The 19,294-nt window shown below is 32.9% G+C and overlaps 1 long non-coding RNA gene across 1 annotated transcript; it reads right to left on the minus strand.

The window, feature by feature from the left end:
• Positions 1-1,453: 1,453 nt before the first annotated feature.
• Positions 1,454-12,027, minus strand: LOC110743245. Its single transcript, XR_002521996.2, has 2 exons — positions 11,330-12,027; positions 1,454-1,871 (listed from the first exon to the last, which is right to left on the minus strand). It is a non-coding gene; the product is annotated as an uncharacterized LOC110743245 (long non-coding RNA).
• Between the last annotated feature and the right edge of the window lie 7,267 nt (positions 12,028-19,294).

Genomic DNA, 19,294 nt, shown 5'->3' on the forward strand with positions numbered 1-19,294 from the left:
TTTCATTTAATGACTGAGGGTAAATGAAAAGAAAAAAAAAAAGCTTAAAGGAGTCCTAATATTAAGCAAAAAGTAGTCTTAAAGAATTCTTTAATTATTTTTCATTTAAAGAATTCAATGAAAACTACTCAAACCTCATGCCAAGGCCTCAGAACAAAAAAGTACGGGTTTTAAAAAATTAAAATTTCAATCTATTTATTCTTGTTTCTCAAATTTTCAGGCTGTCCTATCCTCACTCCTTCTTGTGGAATTGGTATGATTTCTCTGTCTATTAATGTTGGGCTTGGAATCTGACTTTCTTTTGGCAATGGAATGTAGTTAAAACTGACACCATGTCAGTTTTGAGTAGAGACTAAAGATGGATTATGAATTTCCTTAAGACTGTGTTCTAACATTCCACTGTGAGAACATCATGCACCAGAGAGAAACTGCTCCTTTAGCAAGGGTCGCAGAATGATAAGACGCCCTACAGCCTGTAGCAGTGCTGCTATGGTTGACATAGAGCCTCATGCATAAAACATAACTACCGTTGTTTTTAGCCATGGATACCTGGGGGTTTGTTATGCAGCATTATTATATAAAAGTTTACTTAAAGCCAGTGTGGATGAGGCATGATGATAAAGGTGATGGAAGCATTAAGTATCGCCAGAGAGCTAGTTAAAGGAAATGTTATTCAGGGTTTTGTACAGTAGGAAAAGGGTTTTTCCTGTATTCTAAGTACACTAAGAAGCTATTGAATAATTTACAAAAGATAGTACTTATTAATCATGATGAAGTTGCATAGGAGGGAGTAAGTGTAAGATTAAGAAGATACAGCATTATAGGCATTAGAGGTGAAAATAAATGGGCACAGTCAAGAAAAATACCTAGAAGTTAGAAATGACATGATTTGATGATGATAGGTGCAACGTATGAATAGGGGAAGGGAGAATGTAAAAGGTGATTCCTAGAAATCTGATTTCAGTTATAGAATAAATGGCAATATAATTTATTAAGATAGGCAAATCTTGAAAAAGGAACATACTTTGGCAAGAAGATTAAGAGTTTAGGTTGGATAATATATTTGAGTTGCTGGTAACATATATAAAAAGATGTTTTGAGTTATTATATGTACAAGTTTGATGTGAGGAGAGAGATGAAGTAGAATTAAATATCTGGAATCATTGATACATAGTTGTACTTTTAAAGACATGGTAATAAATTATTTCATACAGGAGGAGAAGTATATTGAGAAAAGAAGGGATTTGGAGCAACACCCTAAGGCTTTTCATTATTTAACAATCAAAAGAGGTAAGAGACTGCAAAGAGGATTCCAAAAAAAAAAAAGAAAAAAGAAGAAGAAAACTTACAGGAGTACAGTATATTAGAATTCAAAAAATGCATGTTCAAAAAAGGGAGGATTGATAACTTAATGAATATTGCCGAGAGGTTAGGAAAGATAAGAACTACAATATACTCATTAGATTTGACCATATTTTATTCACTAAGCAGTGTTTTTACAGGGATTATGGTTGAAGTGGAATTGGAGCCTTTTGAAGAGCAAAAGAATTCTGCTTTCAAAATAAAGTTGACTAGGATGGAGGGACCTTCTCAATACAGAAAAGCATATTCTTCATAATGCACATTCTTTGAATTATCACTCATCTCATAATTAAAGGAGATCTCCAACAATGCTTCCTCCAAATAACATGTATGGTCTGGGACCTGAGTAGCAAGAAGCCAAGTTAGGTATTCTTGTCCTGAGGCTGGGTGCACATAGCAACAGGAGAGCTGTGCTTAAGCTGAATCCAAGAACCTTGAACTGAGCAGAGCCCTGGAGGAGGAGGGGCTTAGTTTGTGTTGACATGCTAGTTCCTGGTGTTAGCTGGCTGCTGGAAGAAGCATAAAGAGAAGCAAATTATGGAATGAAGCTTCCAATATTGCAGCTCAAAGAACCTCCAAACTATGCAAAATATAGCACTGCAAAATAAGGACATATAAATTATTTAAGTGACAAAGAGAGGCAAAGTGTTTTCAGTTCTGGAATTACTTTTCATTGTGATGTTTTTAAAGGCCAATAAAAAATGAAAGAACTTCTGATATATAATCAAAAGAGATACATGAACAAGAAAAATAAAATCTAAGAATTAGCCAAATTAATTTGCAAAACAGTAAGAAAAATAAGCAAAAATAGGCAAACATTTAAAAACTGAACAAGTAGATGCATGATGTAGAAAAATACATAAAATATATCAACAGTGAATTATGAACACGTTAAATTCTCCCTATAAGAGACATAATCATAGTGGATTTCTATTTTAACCTAATCATATATGAATTATTAAGAATACAGTTTAGTTCTTGGTGTTGTGTAATTGATATTGTAGAGGTATAGTTATGTATAACACAAGTTATTGATAATGCAGTTTTGGATTAGACGAGGAATCACAGCTATTTTTTGTATTGGTGTGTTTAAAAAGGTATATATGCTGCATATAAATCTGTATGTGGCAAATATATCACAATTACAATAAAATAATTTTTATAAAAAGAGTTTGTAAGGGGGAAGAGAGTGAAGTGAAGGGAAAAAAGAGAAAATCATATGTATAGAAAACTCGTGCCAGAAGCTGGGCTCTGATCATAGCATGAAAACTGAGTCGGAGTTTAAGAAGGATGTGGATTGAGAAATGTCTACTTTTAAAATTATTTTTAACTTTTATTTTAGGTTTGGGGATACATGTGCAGGTTAGTTATACAGGTAAATTCATGTCATGGGGTTTGCTGTACACATTATTTCATCACCCAGGTATTAAGTCTATTACCCAATAGTTACTTTTGCTGCTTCTCTGCCTCCTTCCTCTCTCTACCCTCACACAGACTTCATTATCTGTTGTTTCCTTCTTTTTGTTCATGAGTTCTCATCATTTAGCTCCTACTTATAAGTGAGAACATGTGGCATTTGGTTTCTGTTATTGAGTTAGTTTGCTGAGAATAATAGACTCCAGCTCCATCTATGTTCTTACAAAAGACATAATACCATTCTTTTTTGTGGCTGCATAGTATTCCATGTCTATATGAACCACACGTTTTTTCATCCAGTCTGTCATTGATGGGTGTTTGGGTTGATTCCATGTCTTTGCTGTTGTGATTAGTGCTGCAATAAACATTTATGTGCTTGTGTCTTTATAAGAGAATGATGTATATTCCTCTGGGCATATAGCCAGTAAATGGGATTGCTGAATCAAATGGTAGTTCTGTTTTTAGCTCTTTAAGGAATCACCATACAGCTTTCCACAATGGTTGAACTAATTTACACTTCTACCAACAGTGTACAAATGTTCCCTTTTCTCTGCAACCTCACTAGCATCTGTTATTTTTTGACTTATTTCTGTAGTTCAGTTAAGTCTTGCTTTATGTCAAGCAGAAATATTATGGTTGAAAAAAATACCCTATTTTATCTGTTTCTTAAGCCCCCAAAACATAGACATTTAAATGTTTCCAATTTTGTTTCAACGATGTTGTAAACAGAAAATTTATACGTATTTATTCATTCATGAGTGTAATACGTAAATATCTCAGCCATAAATTCCAGAATTTATGGTTAAGAGGAATAGGCATGGAATGCCTTTTTAAAGATACTGCCAATCTGAATTAAAATAAAAGATATCAACTAGGAGACATAGCAACAGCACCTGCTTCCGCATAGCTCATTGTAAGTTGAGTGTTTTACAGGTTTGTTAATACAATAGCCTAAAATGATATTTTCCTGTGTCTATTACTGTCATTAGTAGGGAGTTTTAGTGTGTTTTTTTTTTTCTTCCCTTTAAAGGCTTTTATTTTCCTCCTTTTTTTTTATTACCGTGAATTATTTTTTCCTTTTACTACTCTATTTTCATTTACTTATTGACAAGAACCCTGATATGGTTTGGGGCTGTGTCCCCACCCAAATCTCATGTCAAATTGTAACTCCAATGTTGGAGGTGGGGCCTGGTGGGAGGATATTGGATCATGGGGACAGATTTCCTCTTTGGTGTTTCTCTTGTGATAGCGAGTGAGTTATTTTGAGATCTGGTTGCTTAACAGTGTGTAGCACCTCTCCTCTCCTCTATTCCTTCTGCTCTGGCCATGTGAACAGATGTGTGCTTCCTCTTTGCCTTCCGCCATCATTGTAAGTTTCAGGAGGTCTTCCTAGCCATGCTTCCTGTACAGACTTTGGAACTGTGAACAAATTATACCTATTTTCTTTATAAATTACCTAGCCTCAGGTAGTTGTTTATAGCAGTGTGAAAATGAATTAACACAACTCTTAATATAACTATCCAGTATTTAGCCAAATCACTGATTTTTATTTAAATAAATTGGATATCATAAATAAATCATATATAAATACATTATGGGTATGTGAGAAATTCCTAAATATTTATTTTTAGTTTGTTCCATAAAATGTATTTAACACATACATTATAATGTACAATGTACATTAAATATTAATCATTAAAGAGAGTTAGAATGGGAATGTCAGTCATTCAAATTCTATAAGTAAGAAAAGTGCCATTTCAGAGTGAATTTATCTTACAATGTAACCTTAAATTTAGAACTCCACAAAATGAATTTCAGGTAAATGAAGAAAACAAATCTGTTCTGGGTTAGTCAAAAAACTGAGAATCATTTGTAAATATTTGAGCATCAATTTTTGATGACAGAAAACAAATATGACAGAAAAAGAAAGCAATTCTTTCTCAAAAGTAAAAACTGCCAATTTTTTGTTCAGATTAGTAAAAAATATACATTTTTTCCACATATTTTTAAATTGTGCTGTTCACCAATGCCATGGAATATTTATATTTTAAAATAACAATTTTAAAGATAATCACAATTTATATAAACAGGTAAACATGAGATATTTTTATAAAAGCACCAAAATTGTATGACCATATTTCCAAATTGTTACTGCTATGTCTTTCAAAACTCTATACCAGCTTAAAATAGTAAGTAATTATCTAATGGATATATATATTTCTGTTTTTATTTTTTAGTTAACATTACATTGTAGATTCTAATTCCAGTTTCTATGTACACTTCTCATTTACAGCATTGATATAAAAGAGTGTGCACAGCTATTACACTGTGATGGACATTTAACTTTTTTAGTGTTAGTTAGGTGGCTGTGCTCAACCTATTTATACATATTTTTCTTCTTTTTACATATTTCCTGAGGTTAAATAACCTAGAGGAGGTTTTTTGGGTCATATACTTTTCAATCCTCTGCTTACATAATTTTGCAGAGATTTCTAAAATGTGAATACTAATTTATGAAACAATTTAGAAGAAATCAGAGTGTTTAAGTTACAATCTTTCAGTCCCTACCCTCTGTTCCCACAAAATAATCACCACAATTTAACAATTTATTTTATGTTTTATGCCAATTTCTCTAAAAAAGTATTGAAAATCTCTAGAGAAATTTCTTTTATTTTTTAATTAATATATTGATAAGAATGACTATATAACATACCTTGTTAATACTTTGTATCCTTTTTGTGAGAAATTATACTTCATCTAATGAGATGTGATTTTTTTCTATGTGTTGTTTCTTGTTTATTACAAATATTAACCTTTACTTAGATTTGTGCATATCTCTTTCTCAGTCTGTATTTAAGTTAGCATTGTTATTTTCTACTGGGAGTTGAATAAATGCAGAAATAGACGAGTAAGAAAGATATTAGTTGCAAAGTAGACCACAGCGCTTGGAGCTAAGAAAATGATGGTAAGGATGGAAAAGTGAACATAGAGAAATATTCTGAAATTAAAAAATTCATTTACATGATGAGAAATGTAAAGGGAAAAGAAAGATCAAAACTGAGTCTTAGATTTTTGCTTTAACCAGTTAGGATTTTTGTATCATTTTTTCAGATGGAAAAGTCACAAGCCTACCAGGAATGGTTGTGAAATTTGTGTACTGCACAGAAATGTTTAAATAGGTGACTTTGCACTCAAATCTAGCTCTTGATCTGCTTCCTGAGATAGTTGTCCATAGACTGCCCCTTCCAGAAAGGCTGTATCTTATTTACTTATGGAAAAGCATTGTATAAGCTATTAGTGGCCAGTAGTGTTAGGAGGAAGAAACTAAAATTAGGTCTTGATGTGTTAGGTTTGGGATGTCTTTGAGACATTCAAGGCAGATTTTAAGAGTAAGTTGAAATTGGTTCTTATTAACTGTTAATGATATAATTAATATAAGACACATGGCTGAGGTCCTTGAATATTATCAGTTTTTTAGTAAATTATAACTAATATCATTATTATAGCCCAATGTAGAATTATGAGGATAATTATAGACCTCTATTTTTTCCTCTCTTATGTATTTACTCATCTACCTATTATTGCTACTACCTCCTTAAATATGTTTATTTTTTATCTCATCTTCCAAGGTCTATAATAATAATTTATATAATAATTTTCTAGCTGTTGTTATTTCTTTTGATTGCCCTGTTCCTCAATAAACACAGCATAAAATATAAATTTCATATGTGGCCTATAAGGATCTCTGTGATTTGCTCTCAACATCTGTATCGCCCTTTGGGAGGCTGAGAACGGGCAGATTGCGAGGTCAGGAGATCGAGACCATCCTGGCTAACACGGTGAAACCCCGTTTGTACTAAAAAATACAAAAAGAGCTAGCCCGGCGAGGTGGTGGGCACCTGTAGTCCCAGCTACTCCGGAGGCTGAGGCAGGAGAATGGCGTGAACCCGGGAGGCGGAACTTGCAGTGAGCTGAGATCCGGCCACTGCACTCCAGCCTGGGCGATAGAGCGACACTCCGTCTCAAAAAAAAAAGAAAAAAAAAAAAAATCTGTATCGCCTTTGCCTTTTAGTTTTCCTAGGCTGTAGCGCTACTAAACTACTTCCACTTCTTGCTATGTGTTATGATGTTTGCCTTATTCATGCTTCCATAAATGTGATTTTCTTTACTTGGAGAAACTTTCCAACAAGTTGTCCACAGGATTTTGAATACCTCCTAGAAACTTGCGGAAATATCTGGAAAGACGTTATCTACTTCTGGTTGTGTATTTAAGCTTGGATCCACTTTTAACTAGAACTTAATAATTTAGAGACAGTATTCTTTGGGTTACTGAAGACAATAATTTAAATAGGATACAGAAACCAGGAACACTATTAATTGTTGCCTATTTGTGACTGCATATTTACTGTGTTCCATGCATTTTAAAGAGCATAAGCATATATACACATATATGCAGTAATGATACAATACATGTGTATATATTCTTAATAATTATAGATATAAAACTTTATATATATATGTATAGTAATGATATGCATATCAATTTTATCATCATGAAGAGTAGTGGTATGGTTTGGATGTTTTTCCCCTCCATACCTCATGTTGAAATGTAATCTCCAATGTTGGAGGTGGGTCTTGGTGAAAGGTGTTTGAATTACGGGGGTAGATCCCTCCTGAATTGGCTGGGTGTCATCCTTGAGGTAATGAGTGAGTTCTCAGCTATGAGTTCAAGTGTGATCCAGTTGTTTAAAAGAGCATGGAACTTTCTTCTCACTCTCTTGCTCCCTTTCTCACCATGTGACACACTGGCTCCCCTTTGCCTTCCCCTGTGATTATAAGCTTCCTGAGGTCCTCACCAGAAGTAGATGCTGGCACTGTGCTTCATATACAACCTGCAGAATTGTGAGCCAATTAACCTTTTTTACTTTTAAATTATCCAGCCTCAGGTATTCCTTTTTAACAGTGTAAATGGACTAACACAAGTGGCAATAAGGAAATAATTTCTTAGCAAGGTTAAGTCCTGATAACTTGCCCCAGGCTTTGGATTTAATCTCAGATCTCTGTGACTATAAAACCCATATCCTTTTGCACCAGATGTGTTTTTTAAATCTCAGTTATTTGTTTGTTTCTCCATAGCTGATTCTGACCACTTAGGTGTGAAATCAGACAAATTTATCTTAAAAACTATGTCCCTAAAACTTAAAGAAAAGGGTCCCCTTCTGCCTAAGTCTCTCCATGATGTTAAGTTGTTTCATCAGCTGTCTCTAATTTAGGGCGGAACTTTTTTTTTCTCTAAACACAAGCCACAAACTCATGAAACTGGCAGAAATAAAGAACACACAAACAGGTTGACTGGTGATTGGTTGGCTCAACACTAGGAAATACTGTTACTTTGAAAAATTACTTGATTGGTAGAAGTCACATATGCACATAAGGAAACAAACATGCCCGCACATATGTCAAGTTCCCCAGGCTGACTTTTGTCTTTGGAGTATCATTTCTCTAATAGCTTGCTTACTAGATTCACAAGCGGAAGTTTCTACCACCCTGCACAAGGCAACCAGTTTAAACACTGCGTTCAAGTTGCCATTTTCTTCTCCTTAATGATTCTTCATTGTGAGTGCAGTAACGTCTAGGCTTTTTAACTTGGATTAATGTCCCTTCAAAACTACACTTGAGCCTGATCTCACGTCTCTCACTGCTCCCCTACTGACTGTTAACTTTCCTTCAAATAAATCTTGAACTTTTCTGTTTGGCTTCACTTAGACAAGTGTCCCCCATTCAATATATTACCATTTGTTTTCCTTCAAACTGTACCTTCAAGGTCTAACCTTTCCTGTGTTACTCTCAAATGCACTCTCATTTTCTGTCTCAAATCCATTTCTCTTTACGTGTCACTGTTGTTAAAGGGAGTGATTTTACTTCAATATTTTCTTTTCCTGCAGTTCACTATAACTGTTATAATACGAAGGGCTAAGCTATTTTTTAAAAAAATCTTAACCACATAATGCCTTTCTCATGTAAACCTGTATATGTACTGATTAGTGTTAAAGCAAAATATTGAGTACATGTAACATAAAGTAAGTTGATTCTTATCACAACTGCCATATATATGGTTATTAATTATAAGTTGCTTATTTATTAGTGTAGATATTTAGATTTCTATTTATTTGTTGATATAGAGTATCTATAGATTTCTTTTTATTTGTGCCAGATATTGACTTCTAAGAAAAAATATCTAGTTCAATGTGTGAACGTGAATATTTATACTTTACCTCATCTGTATAAATCTCTCTCTAGATAGATACATAAACACACAAGTATATATAAACATCACATGTTTTTAAAAATATATATTTACTTATACATGCACATATATTCCTATATACTCTGTATGTCAACTGCTGTTGGAATAAATGTATCTAAAATATTGTGCAACACAAGTGGAAACTGAAGGACAAAAGCAGAAACAATTAAATATATATACAACAATCAGCCAATACTTTCTGAATTTCAGGTTAATCATTTATAAAATGAAATGAATGCCCATATGTGCATTTGTTTTGAGAAATATGTGATATATGTGAATTGGTTTGAAAATTTGGAAGCACTATGTAATAAACTAGTAAACATTGTTATTATACACACACACACATACACACAAATGTGCTAAATCAATATGGTTTATGATTAAAAACTGTTTCCATTTTCAATATTTTTTGTGTTATGTCAAATGCACTCTCATTTTTTCATGAAAAATCCATTACTTTCAAAATCTTGCTGCATTGAAAGTAGTAATTTTATCTTGGTATTGTTTGTCTACAGTTCACTAACACTATTATAATACTAACTGCTATGCTATAATGCTTTAGTCCTAACCATTTAATCATAAAAAATAAAATTTATTATGAATACCCAAGATTGATGATCTTCTGTCATAAAGTGAGACAAAACACACAATAAAATGTGGCTCAGATTGGATTTAAATCTCAATCCATGTCAGTTTACCATTATTGTTTTTCTAATTGAAATTGCTTTAATAAGGGAAATATTTAAATATTATGTTTTTGTTTTTTGGTTTTTGATTTTTGGTTTGTTTGTTTGTTTTTGAGACGGAGTTTCACCCTTGTTGCACAGGCTGGAGTGCAATGGAGTGATCTCAGCTCACTGCGACCTCCACCACCCAGGTTCAAGCTATTCTTCTGCCTCAGCCTCCATAGTAGCTGGGATTACAAGCACCCCCCCTCCCCCGCCAACGCCCTGCTAATTTTTTTCTATTTTAGTGGAGAAGCGGTTTCACTATGTTGGTCAAGCTGGTCTTGAACTCCTGACCTCAGACAATCCACCCACCTTGGCCTCCCAAAGTGCTGGGATTACAGGCATGAGCCAACATGCCTGAATCTTAAATATTATGTTTCTATACAGTATGCCTTTTTAATAATTATACAATAGGCTAGACTAATTAAAATTACCATACATCATAATAATACTAAATGTATCTAAAGAATATTCAGGTACAGGAACATGACCAACAAGAAGAAATAGTATCTAATTATTTGGATCAGAGAAACTAGTATGCCAGACAATTACAAAAAAGTCCTTAATTTTAGACAATAGAAAATATTTATTAAGCAATATAAGTTTCTTACGGAATGACTGGGTTGACTAGGGTCACTGGACCTTGGTTAAAATTGTCAGAAAACATCACTGAATCATCAAAAGGTAAGGGTGGTTCTCAAATGACCTAAGGCAGCTGTCAATGATAGGGCTATATACATAGAGTGTTTATTTTCTATAAATGTATTTGAATATATCTGTAGGTCATTTGAAGAAAAGGTGTGATTTTTATTATTCTTTCCAAAGAACTGGAGTTCTTTAAATTGGATTTCCTAGGTATATCGTCCGTTTTCACGCTGCTGATAAAGCCATACCCCAGACTGGGCAATTTACAAAAGAAAGAGGTTGAATGGACTCACAGTTGCATGTGGCTAGGGAAGTCTCACAATCATGGGAGAAGGCAACAAGGAGCAAGTCATGTCTTACACGGGCGGCAGCAGGCAAAGAGAGTTTGTGCAGGGAAACTCCCCCTTAAAAAAACATCAGATCTTGTGAGACTTGTTCACTATCAGGAGACCAGCGTGGAAAGACCTGCCCCCATGATTCAATTACCTCCCACCAGGTCCCTCCCATAACACATAGGAATTCAAGATGAGATTTCGGTGTGACACAGTGAAACCATATAACTAGGTTACCTGATTAGTTTCTACAATGATATATTGATATACTTTTTAAATTTTTTTTTTTTCATTCCAAGTGAGTAGCATATGAAGTCTGAGTATTTGAGCTAAAAGTTTACAAAGATCATATAACCAACAAATCACAAACTGGTAGACTACTGGCCATGGAATCCCTGGATGCCATCAATGTTAAAAATGAGAAGACTTTATATAAAAGGCAGCATCCTAATAAATTATCCTACAAATATGAAACTGCTAACACTGGATCCACCTCTTTCCAAAATTATCATCATCATCATCATCTTCATCATTACCATCATCATCACAGCCATCACAGAGTGCTCTCTCTTTTTCATCCACAGTGCCAACCCCATTGCAGACATTGTTCCTTTTAATCTTTACAGCAATCTTATCATGTAGGATACCCTATTATCATCTGAGAATTGAAGATAAGTAATTGCCCAAGAGTGTACAAGTAGCAGAGGATAAAGTCACATTTCAAACTAATACGATTCTGACGCATCAACCGTCAGCCAACAGTCGTAACTGGCCTGTTTGGATTCGGTGCCCCGCAATTTGTCACAGTTTGCTCAAGTCTGCACGTGGTCAGCTTTTCTCATTATTGTTATTAGTTGGAAAACATGGCCCTTTGGACCAATGAGCACTTAAGTTTATGAAAACCCTTGTTTTACGGGGGTAAAAAGTGAAGTCAAGCAAAGTTAACTATGTTAGGTTGTAAAAATACCAAAGATGTGTGCTTCTATCTATTTCAACAACTGACTTTCAGCCCAGCACAAAAACATTTCTCAATAAAGAATAACTGATTAATTGAAGGAAAAAGTAACAAATGACTACAGAGCATAGTTAATACTGGATTTGTGTTCAAGCTCCTCTATATTTTTGGTATCCAAATTTCACGAAAAATATCAACTGCCATAAATTGTTAGAAAATAGCATTGTTTTATTAATACATAGTGTAAGTTGGCGGGACTCGGTGGCTCACTCCCGTAACAACAGCACTTTGAGAGGTCGAGGCGGGTGGATCAGTTGGAGTCAGGAGTTCCTGGTCAACATGGTGAAATCCCGTCTCTACTAAAAATACAAAAATTAGCCGGGCACGATGGCGCTTGCCTGTAGTCTCAGCTACTCGGGAGGCTGAGGCTGGAGAATCGCTTCAACCCGGGAGGCAGATTGGAGTGAGCCGAGATCGCGCCACTGCACTCCAGCCTGGGCAACAGCAAGACTCCATCTCTAAATAAATAAATAAATAAATAAATAAATAAATAAATAAATAAATAAATAAAATAAAAATTAAAAAAAATATATAGTGTAAGTCATTTCTCCCAGGGCTTTATTTTTTATCTTATCTAATACTTCAACCATGTTCTGAACTAAATATTATTATTCCCACCTGACAGATAAGTAAAATCCTATCAGGACACTGATAGGCAAGGAACTTACCTAAAGTCACCTTGTCTAATGAGTAGCTTGATCAGGATGGGTTTAAACCTGATCACTATGATCACATTTCCAAAATGGTATTTTATTTACTATTATTGAGTTTTTCACTATTCAAGATTTTTTATTTTGATCATGGAATTACATCAGCAAGCTAATTGTTTAATGTTTGAATTATAATTCATAAAATACTTTGAAATAATGTGTGTGAAAATGCTCTATTGAATTTACGAAAAAGCAATTATATATGAAGTTTTACAAAAGTAACAGAAATGTTTCAATTAATTGAACAAAACACTATAGTTGGAAATTCAGCAGTTGTTAAGCTACTTGGAATCAAAGTTTATGTAAACTTATTTTAATCTATGAAAGATATAAATTATAAATTCTTCAGTTTCTATTACTTTGAATGTAAATTGCTTTTTGGTTCTATTACTTTATATTGGCATATCTCAAATAGGTACACATTAAATCAGAAAATGTTCTATTTACACAAAAGCAACAATTTAAAAAGATAAATAAGGACCTTCAAAATATAGTAAAAGATTAATTAAATTTGGGACATAGCAGACAGTAGATAGAGTTAAAACAAACATAGACCACATATTTATGTATTAATAAATATTGGGCATTGGACAAATATTTATATCAAGGAAAACCACTGTCGCTTTGCACAAAAACAGAGTAAAAACCTATAAATAACTATATTTTAAGATTGCCAGTGAGATTCATTTATACTGAAATTTTAATGAAATGTTTAAAATACATTTTTGGTATTTTATAGTAGATAACTCTCAAGACTATAACCTTTTCAGATATATGTAATGCTTATAAGACACACTCTTATTATTCATATGGAAATAGATAAAGTTGTAGTTCCCACAGCGATTTCCTCAATAATTTTGTCAAATATCTGTTTTCTCTGAAGTCTAATTTCCTCCTCTGAAATTGTAGGCTACTTTGTCAACATTTCAGATACTTGTGATGATTTAATAAGAAAATATGTTTAAATCTCATCCCCAGGTACATAAAGGCTTAACAAGTATAAATATATTTGTATATATTATTGTAAAGGTAAATATAGCCTGCCTCTTCTATTTTAAAAATGAGCATGTATCTAGTCAGTCATTCTTAAATATACAATTCATATGTTGCTCTTTAGGTGTTTTAATCTGTATGGAAATAATATATTTGTACCCAAATAATAGTCATCTTAGGCTTAAACGCCATTTCTTGTTCATCGTTTTCCCTGGAATAAGTTGATGCTTATATAGACAAAGTTTGGACAAATATAACCACATATTATTCACTAAAATTTAGAGAAACTTTCTGTTTATACTCAGGGCTGTTCTCTTAAGCAAAGCTGGTAAGAGAAATTGTGAATATGATTTAAATATCATTAAGTAGGTGAAGTTACTATAATAATTATGCATCAGATATTCAGAGTCTAGACTAAAAAACTACTAAGAAGAAAAAAATACTAGAAAATAAAACAACAGCCAATAAGTAAGCCAAAGTAAAGAAAATCTGACAAAAGAAAAATACAATGAAAATAATTTCAGTACTGTAGGAAAAGCTAAATCTCATGTAAAGAGTAAGAATGAAAAATACTTATAGATATAGACACATACATATATACTTGCATTTATACACATATATGTCTAAGCATATTTGCGCTTATATACACATATATGTATGTGTCTATATCTATATGCATATATGTATACAGACCTAGATATAGATAAACATATAGATTTAAAATGGAGGAATCAGTGTGGAGAGAGCACTGTGCTACTTAGCCACATAAGAAATTGATGTTGCAGAATAGGCAGCTCAGGACTGTCATGATGATCATATTTTCAAAATAATGGTTTCTGTACTTGTCAGAGAGATTTTTTTTGTTGTTGTTAACTGTCAGACAAAAGGGCTAAGGGTGAGCACACCAAATAAAACCTAAAGTTATAGGGAAAAAAAGGTTCCAGCAAAATGTAGTTTCATGCTTTGAAAATTGCAATAGAAAAGGAGAATTTGGCCAAAAGAAAAGTAAATGATAAAATTTATGTTGTTAACCTAAAATGAGAAACAAAATGATCAAAAATCCATGTAAGTATCAGAGAAACCAACTGTGAAATACGAAAGAAAGGTATAAAATAGGTAGGAAAATAAAAGATAAAGTTTTTTTTTTTTTTTTTTTAATATCACCAATGTAGGAGTTCTTTCTAAGTTGGAGAAATCTTTAGATGCAAAAACATAACGTAAGTTAATTATATCCCATACTTTTAATAAATGTAGTAAAACGGCTCAACTTGCTACCATATCTTGATGATAAAAGAAAAATAATTTTCCTTAGACTTTACTAGCACATAGGTGAAGGGTAGCAGAATGTGCCAGTCCAAAATATGCCACTTTGGCATGAATATTATTTTGAGCTACTGAAAGGCAGTGGAAAAGCAGCACATACAAGAAAAGCTTTCTGTCCTTCCCTCTTTGGCTAAAAGCAGGACATAAATTTAAAAGGTGTCCCTCCTCTCCTTTTTATCAGAATGGACACAGATTGATCACCAGAGATGACCTCAGACCCTTACCAGACTACAGATGGCACCAAAAGAATCTATATATCAAACTTTACTAATAAGCCCTTATGTATCATATAGTTGCCTTCCCACAATTTGTTCCCCAAGAGATTCAAAGTCCTTATCCTTTTACTTGTCACTTCTCCAAAAATGTATTGATTTTTTTGTTGAAGATCCTATATAAGCAGGGTTCTAAGCCACCTCTTTGACAGCTATTAATTTTTACCTTGGGTATTTCCCATGCATAAATGAGTTACACATGAGGCATACATGTTAAACAATTTTCATTTGTTTTCTTTTTGTTAATCTGTCTTTTCTTATAGAGGTCCCAACTAGGAACATAGAAGGATTGAAGATATATTATTTTTCCTCCCCTACATAGGCAATAGGTAAAAATAAGATCCCATTATATATGTATTTTAGACAGAGTTTCACTCTTGTTGCCCAGGCTGGAGTGCAATGGCGTGATTTCAGTTCACCACGACCTCCACGTCTTGGGTTCAAATTATTCTCCTCCCTCAGCGTCCTGAGTAGCTGGGATTACAGGCATGCGCCCCCACGCCCAGCTAATTTTGTATTTTTAATGGAGGCGGAGTTTCTCCATGTTGGCCAGGCTGGTCTCGAACTCCTGACCTCAGATGATCCACCTACCTCAGACTCCCAAAGTGCTGGGATTACAGGTGTGAGTCACCGCACCCAGCTGATCCCATTATATTTTATACACAACTTTTGTTAACTATGCTCCCATATGCTTGACTTCAATATATGATTACTCCCAACAGATATTTCTTACGGAGCTTGTGACAAGCACCACAAAGCTCCCCTCCCAGCATTCATTTACAGGTCTCCTTTCCTATTTAAATCAAATCATATGTATGTATGCATATTTGGGTTTGGTGGCTCCATGAACTTATGTCTAAATGTCAGCTGAGATTCATCCAGAAGCCTCATGCAAAAATGATATTTCAATATTAACCTTGTGACTCCTCCATCAAAATGCCTTCTCTTGCCTTTTCTCCTCCTTCTTTCTCACTTCTTGCTTTTATTTCTCATCCTTATCTTCCTTCTTTTATTTCTCCTCTTCCTATTTCTCCTCCTATTCCTCATTCTTCCTTGTTAAAGTAGATCATTTCTTCATTTAAACTTATATCATGGTACTGAGTTTTCCTCTGCATTTGCTCACTGAAGAGTATTGGTGAAAAAGTTATGATTATTGGCCATTTGCCAAGTAACATCATATAGGATTGGATTTAGTCTATAGTTGAAAATAATTCATCAAAGTAAGAAATTATTAAACCTAACAAATTAGTTTAGGATCTAATCAGTTTCAAATTTCATATAGAGATAGAAATGTTTGTATAACTATTAGCATGTTAATTAATAATATTAGCAAATTTTAGCAAAAATATATACAAGAGTAGATTATGGACTTGTTTGAATAATTTACAGACAGTGTATGTCAGTTTTCCTGAATTCATCTCCATATTTCAAAGGCATTAAACACTCAATTCCAGATACTCAAAAGAGATGTTAATTTTGTTATTTTGGAAAAATAGGAAAATGGCAATGTGCAATTATTTTCCCCTGCTCCCAGAGTAGAAGAAGCTTTTATTTTCTGGGCATTTGTTTATCCTGAGTACTGTCAATAACGTATCTCCATCTCAGAGAGTGGGTCTTGGGAATATAAACTTCAATAAATCCCCTTTTAGTTGTCTTTTTTCTTTCCTTTGCTGTACTTTGTAATAAAAATCCTTCATGTCATGTTATTAATATTTCACACACATCCTTGTAGGCATGTCTATGATATTATGCTCACTTTTTATTTTTAATTTTTGTTTACATAACCACAGGGACATCGTCACTGTTACAATTACCAATGCCTTTAGTATTATTTAATACAACTCTATATGATCAGATTTTAGTATTTTTTCAAAAATGTATTTTTAGCTTTAGTTTGTTTCCTCTGTAATTTTCACAATCAATTGATCCAGAGCCTTGTTCAGAAAACATTTATCATCTAAGACGATGTTATATGTTATAAGAAAATATTAATAATTTTCCCTTTTAGGAGCCCAAAGATGTACAGTCCGTTGTTATTCTTGCCTTTCCCTGCTGCTAAGGGTCCCTCAGAATCCAATTATACATAATCTTCTAAATATATATGGTATGATCTATTCTCTGTGAACTCACTGTCCAATAGTATTGTGTTATGAGGATTAGGATGCTGACTCATTGGATTCTACTACAGTCTTTATAGGTAATATTGGATAAGTACCATATCTAAATAGACATGTAAAAGTTAGAGTGACACTGCCACTTTTAATTTCAATAGAATTTGTTGTTAATGGACTTTATGGAAGGTACATTAACTTTTTCCATACTGTTTACTGCGCATTTTCTTTTAATAGCAGTGTAATTAATTAAATTATGACTGTGTAGCAAAGGGACACCAATCCAAAAAATTTTGACTTAACTTTCATTATATCTGAAGGCTTAGTAAGTAAAATGGCATCTTCTTTTAATACTAAGGCATATACTAATAGATGGCAGACATGAATAAAAATATCAGCAGAATTGTAACCTTAACCTTTGTAAAGTCCCAAACACTTTAAACATATTTCTCAAATACTTTTATCACTACTTATCTGAACCAACAAAGTGAACAAATTAGCTCATTTGATTGTCTTTGCATTCTCACAGTATTTAAATTTTCCAATATATTTTTATTCTCATGGTTGGATTTAATATCTTTTATGGCATTATTAGACCATAGCCATGCTTTAACTTATATATGAAATCAAATTGATATATTTTATGCAGTCTTCTAGTTTCAAATTCTTGGCCAAGGCCATAATCTTAAAGATGTAAATTCAGGATATGAATAACAATACTCCTAATTGTAGAGTATAAATATTTAGGAAAAAAGCAACCTACACAATAAATATATTTGCATCTATAAATAGTGCTGTTTTTAAGTTGAGAAACATTAAAGTTACTCTTTAATATATTTTAACAAATCTATAAAGGCAATTTTGATATTAATTTTTTAATTGCTACTTACCAATTATAAAAGTATTTCTGGAAGGATATGTATTTCTACTTTCAAAATAAACACATAGATTTTTTAAAATGCTAAAATAATAATTATATTATTAATACAAATATTAGATTCAACATTGTGAGCCCATTTCAATTAATGAATATTTTCATTATGTTTATTATGCAGCATTGTCTTAAATCAAAAGAGATAATCCTAGATTATAAAACTAAAATGTTTCAACAAAGACAGTGTAACATTCAAAAGGTCATTACATAAATCCAAATATGTACCATAAAATTATATTGAAATAACTGGAATTATGATTGCCTCACAAAAAGCATCATTAATCTAACATATATATTTTAAGTGGTAAAATGGAAATAAGAACTGGAAACTGTGTGTTATTGATGTTCAATCCAGTTATAATAAGATGTGAACCCTGGTTTTAGTCAGTGACTCTGTGTGTGTGTGTGTCTATGTGTGTGTCTGTGTGTCTGTGTGTGTGTTTAGCACTTTAGCACTTCTTTCTTTACAGCACATAAGAATGTTCTAGGATCATCTTGTGTATTCCTTCCCGGTCTTGAAATCAACTATTTCTTTAAAAAAAAAAAAAAAAAAAAAAAGTATCTTTTTCTCTTGACTAGAGAATAGTATTAGAAACCAATATTTACCCTTGCCTTATTTTTTGTAAGCTACAGATTATTGAAACCCAGATAACTTTTGTGTTTATGTAATAGCTATGGTTGCTTTCATTTTCAATTGTTGCAAAGAGCCTAATGACCCTGCAAGCTCAAAATGTTTACAGTTTGATGGCTTACAGATGCTTGTTGACAATGTTGTATAACAGTATAATCACTAGCTTATAATAAAAATATCAATCAATAAACTATTTTGTTTGCTCTTTATGAAGTCCAAGTTTTTTGAAAATTATTTTGTTTTTGTGTTTCTTGAAGATCTACCTCTTAGCATTGTGTAAATAAGATTTAATATATCTAACATATAAGTCATATAGGCCTTTTTTACAAGTAGAAATTTTATTATTAAAAGACTAATATTAGCTTGCACTATAAGTGAACTATATTGGCTTATTGTAATGCATACTATTTTGGCACCATATTTTGAATTCGTGGAAAAGAGCAAACTACAAGCCAATACAGAGGAAAATGACATTTTTAAATTTAATTAATCAATTTTAATTTTTTAATTTC

Source organism: Papio anubis, chromosome 3, assembly GCF_008728515.1.
Source record: "Papio anubis isolate 15944 chromosome 3, Panubis1.0, whole genome shotgun sequence".
NCBI classification, from domain to species: Eukaryota; Metazoa; Chordata; class Mammalia; order Primates; family Cercopithecidae; genus Papio; species Papio anubis.